The sequence below is a fragment of the Carlito syrichta genome, unplaced genomic scaffold, assembly GCF_000164805.1.
Source record: "Carlito syrichta isolate Samal-C Ts95f unplaced genomic scaffold, Tarsius_syrichta-2.0.1 Scaffold301864, whole genome shotgun sequence".
NCBI classification, from domain to species: domain Eukaryota; kingdom Metazoa; phylum Chordata; class Mammalia; order Primates; family Tarsiidae; genus Carlito; species Carlito syrichta.
In genome coordinates this window covers 35308-40628 of record NW_007245960.1, presented here as the reverse complement: position 1 = coordinate 40628, position 5321 = coordinate 35308, and positions in this window count along the sequence as shown.

Genomic DNA, 5321 nt, shown 5'->3' with positions numbered 1-5321 from the left:
CTTGCTGGTCTCTGTGTGATTCTTGGCTGGCTGGTGCCTGGGAACAACCCCTCATCACAGCCACTCATACTGACAGATCGGGACCCAGATGCCTTCTGAGAGCCCCATGGGGATTATTCCCCTGGTTAACAGGGCTTTATTTAAACCAGACTTATGTCCCCCCCACAGCCCTGTCCTCGGTCCCTCTTCCACTGTGATCGTCAGGCTTTCTGAGTTCAGCCTCAGGATTCAAGCAGACCTTTCCAGAGTGAACTTCCTGGAGCCACCATGGTCCCTACGTCCTGAGTGGAAGTTGGGGCTTGCCACCTCTTTAGTGACAGTAAAGCCAGGGGGCTGCTCCTCACCACCCTGGACTCGGTCACCTGACCCTCTCACTGACCACGTGTGCCAGGCCCCATGCTGGCTCTTGCTACAGAGAAGAGCCCCTCCAGGTTCTTCGCAGTCTCCTCGATGGAAGCAGAACTGAAAAACTGGGCAGCAAGGGAGCAGTGGCCATTCTGCAGCAGGGATGGCACAAGAGCCCTGGCTCAGGATCTAGTCAGGGCTTCCCATGAGAGCACTTTCTACCTGTGAGAACCAAGGCCCAGGGACCTCACCACTGCCTGGCCCAGGGAGCCAGGGGTGGTAACAGTTGGTCAGTTTATCAGATCATTTATAGGGAGTTTTGATGTAAGACTGGCAGGGGGAAAGCGGAAAGGGGACAGAAAGCAAAGTTGGCAATGATAGCAAAACCTCTGTAGCCAGGCCTGTAATCCAGCCCTGATGTGATCACCTAAGCTCTGTGACTTGGATATGTGTGATCCCCTCTGTGGGCACCAACTGCATCTCTAAATTGGGGGTGATAGTGCCAGCTGTAGTGAGCCTGGTTCTTCTGGTCACTCAAGGACCACTCCCTCTTGTTCACAGTGCACTGAGCTTCCCCTGGGAATACCGTGGGCACCCTCTCAGCTTCTGTGGTTTGAGGGGAGGACCACAGTCAGCACATCCCATCCTCTGGGCCACAGCAACACATGCAAGCTGGGCTCTGTTCATAGGGAAGCTTTCTCTCCTGGCTGTGAGTGTGGGGAGATGTGAAGTCCTGAGGGGAGGGCCTGTGAATGACCTGTCCCCAGAGGACAGCAGCGCTGAGCACAGAGGCAGAGGCAGCTGGTTTTGGTGACATTGAACTCTGCCAGAGGCCACACTGAGCTAGCCAGCCAGACTCGGAATGACAGGTATGCAAACCCATCAATACCCTTTTTTCTTAAGGCAGTTTGGGTTGAGGTTTCTATCATTTGCAACCAAAAGTGCTCTATCAGGTATGCCTCTCAGGTTGGTGAGGAATAAACAAGTTAATGAAGTATGTCAAGTTCTTAGCTGTCATGGAGTGGCAGAAGCCATGGGAGGGACTCAGCCCCTGGCAGGAGAGAGAGCAAGAACACAGGTGGGCTGCTCGGAGGGTTGGTAGCTCAGCTGCCAGGTCCCATTCTTCCCTGCAGCGGGGTGTGCAACCAGCCTTCCCTCCCTGTTCATTCTTCCAGTAAGGCCCCAGTATCTGACATCCCCCAAGAACATCCCTGTCCCCTGCCACCTGGAGGAGCCGCCTTGTACAGCACGTAATTAGATGTCAGTGGCTGTGTGATAAGGTTTACTCAAAGAAAGCACTGAACTCTGGGATCGCTCATATTGGTAGGAGTGACTTCCAGGAGCAGGAGTTAAGGGTTGGCACCACGGGGTGAGTGCCTCGGGTCAGTTGAAGTCACCTGTGGAGGGGACGGAAGATGACCTGGCTGATCTGGCCAGGGATGGTGTAGAAGACCAGGAGGAGGAAGACAGGGACCAGCGTCAGAAGCAGCAGCAGCACCAGGATGTGCTAGTTCCGGTGCCAAAAGAAGAAGAGAACGGTCTTCAGTGGGTTCGCGAGCCGGCTGAAGGAGGTTTTGGGGCAGCTGCTGGGCAAGGCCGGTGTCAGGATGGTGAGGGGCCCTGCTGGCTACCCTCACCTCCCTCTGCAGTTCTGGCCACAGCCCCATGCCCCTGACTCACTCGGGCTTCGCCGGAGGCTCAGGCTCCTTCCACCCCTTCCCCACTGACTGTTTCTCAGCCTCCTCCACAGTCAGCAGCTCAAACTCTGCCTCCACCTTCCCCTAGAAAAAGATGCTCCGGCATCACTGAGAGCAGAGGGAGGCTCAGACCCGGCCCAACCCAACCTGGCTCTTGTCCTGGCAGCATCCAACATGAGGATGTACACATTGCCACCCATGTGTGTGAACTCTAGGTCTTCTGGTCAACCCTTCTTCCTCTTCTGCTTCCGCCTCTTGCCAGCCTGAGCCTCCCGGGCCTCCTGCTCCATGTGCTCTGCTTCCTGCAGCTTCACTACTGGCCACCAGCCCCGCAGACGGCGGCAGCAAAACAGACTGCACCTCGGCCGGGCCCCATGGCGGGCCAGTCGCACGGAGCAGAGCTCAGGGCCCCAGGCCCCGTGCACCATTTGCAGTAGCTGCAACTCCAGGGATCCTGCAAGTCCAGAGCTCACCAGGTTAGGCATGGATCAGTGTCTAATCGGGCCGGGGTGAGGGGGCAGCACACCAGGGTTGTAAGCTGGGGTATCAAAAGTTAGAATGTGGTGGTCGGGCCACAGCCCGCAGCTTGTCAAATCCCAGTGGAAGAGGGCCAAGGACCTGGATTAGATGACCAAAGGGAGGATCAAATGCTGTGGCGTCAAGTGCCCAGGGTGACTTGAGCTACAGTCAAATCAGGATTGACCAGGGATTTGGGGTGTAAATGGAGGTTACTGTGGTCTGGGCCTAATTAGCTCAACAACTGGGCCAGAAAGCAAAAGTTTAGACCTAGGGCCTGAAATCCTGGGGTTCAGGGTCACCTTAGAGTAGGGAACCAAGGGCCAGGGGCAAGGCAGTGAGGGCAGTGAGCGAGTAGAATGCAGGCCGGGGAAGGAGAAGCTATACCGAGGAAGGCATTGGCAGAGATGCGGTCATGGTCCCAAACCCGCAGGACCAGCACAGAGGGCTGCCGTGACTCAGCCTCCTCCAGGTCTAAGGGTCCAGGCCAGCACCAGACGCTTACCTCCTGCTCCGGCAGGTAGTCAAACGAAACACAAAGCGTTAGTTGAAGTTTCCCTCCCCAGTCAGGGAGTTGAAGTGAACATCTGTCTACTGCTTGTCATGCTCCAGCCCTTTCACCCAGCTGGGGCCAGGGGAAGAGACAGACCAGACGGTGGGCACCAGTATGGGGGCCGTCCCCATCCCCTGCTCCTCAGCCAACTCGCCTTGACTCTGCCAGCTCCCCCCAGACCACGCCCCTGCTTGCAGGTCCTCCTTGGTACACAGCCATCAGCCAGGCCCAGCCTGCAGCCTTACTTACCTCTTCACATAGATGTCACTCGACATCTCTCCAGTAAGTGGATTCACGTCGTCCAGGACCACTTCTTCCGTGTTCCAGATGACAACTCTGAGCTCATAGCTGGGGGATGCATTGGGAAATAGTTTTCAGACTCTGAGTCAGAGTCTTACTCTGTCACCCAGGCTGGAGTGCAGTGGCACGCTCACAGCCACCACAGTCTCAACCTCAGGCAGTCCTTCCACCTCAGCCTTCCAGGTAGCTGGAAATACAGGTGTGTGCCACCACGGCTGGCCAATTTTTTTATTTATTGTAGAGACAAGGTTTCACCAAGTTGCCCAGGCTGGTCTCTAACCCCTGGGCTTGGGCAAGCCTCTCGCCTCTGGCTTCCAAAGTACTAGGATTACAGGCGTGGGCTACTGCACCTGGCAAGTTTTCAGACTCTTGAGAGGGCCACTGGGAATAACTAGGACGCAAGAAGACCCTGGGCCAAGGCCACTGATGTCCACTGAGCACCTATTGTGTGCCAAGCTAGGTAATGAGGATACCTGTGGTCTCATGAAGGGACACCCCGAAGAGGTATCACTGATCACCCAGCCGTGGCGGATGGCACCAGTAGTGGTCAGCAGACCCAAGCTGGGCCAGTGAGGCTCTCCCTCCCATGAGTCTGAATCGGGACCCTGAAATGTTGAGTGACGTGGCATCAGATGCAGTTGGAGCCACTGCAAGCTGAAGTTGTAGGGTACAGAGAAATCGTGAATGAACAGAGATGGCCAGTCTGCAGAGAGAAGTGGGCGGCAAGAGGCAGTGAGGATGCGGGACCCTACCCTCACAGGGCCCTATCCTTGGCTGTCATGGAGAGTTGTCATTTTCTCTTGCCCAGAATCAGTTTTCCCTCATTTGTTGATAGCACACTGATTGTTCTGCTGGTGACACCCCTACCCCCACCCTGCACCACCACTGTCAACCTGTGTAATTCTGGTGGAGCAGGCCCCTCCCCACCTGGCTCCAAGGTTGGGGACATCACCTGGGATGGACTGGTCAGCTTGCTGCAGTCCCTACAACGATTGGTTCAGGGAACAGCATCTGACCCAAGCTGGTCTGATAAGTCGGGCCTAAGGCTTTTGCTATAACTGGGAAAGAAGTGTTTATTTCTGCTTAAGTGGCCTAGCTAAGACCAGCCTGGAACTGTTAGATGCCACCTTGCCCCTAGACTGTGAGAGACTCCCTGAGAGTGACACCAAGGAAAGCAGAGCCCAGAGGCAGAAAGTGACAGACTGCTGTGACATCTGAGCACCTGGATCCAGGCCTGTCTGAAGTGGTTACGCCCTACACAGAATTCCACTCAGACCAGCTCAGGTTGAAAGGGAGTTTACTGAAAGGCATTTGGAGTTTCCATTTAGGAGGGACAGACACCCAACTCACAATAGGTATTGAAGAAAAGGGAATTTAATCGCCTAACTGCAAAGCCTGTTGTCAGCAGCTCCTGTCTGCTTCATCAGGGACTCAGGTTTTCAGGGGACCCTTGTACAGGTACACCAAGATGTGCCCCTTGGGAGAAGGGCCAGAACTCTCACCTGATTGGCTGCCAAGGCTTGATGTCAACTGGGGGTGGGGCAGGCACATGGGGTGGGGGGAAGATGTCAGTCCACATGTGAAGGGAGCCCTGGGAGCACAGGACCAGGCTGGAGAGTCTTGCTAGAGTCCCCACCTCCCCCAGTAGTCTGTGACTAAAGGCCATGCCTTCCCACAAGTGGAGAGAAGAGGCCGGGGTCAAGAGGGGCGGGGTCAGGCAGATCTTGGGGGACAAGGATGAAGGTGGAGGCTGAAGTGTGGGTTCCAGGACAAGGTTAGATTAAGGGTTCAGATGAGGCCCCAGAAGTGGAAGTTGCGATTAAAAGTGAGATCTGGCCGGGCTCGGTGGCTCAGCCTGTAATCCCGCACCTTTGGGAGGCTGAGGTGAGTGGATTGCCTGAGCCTATGGG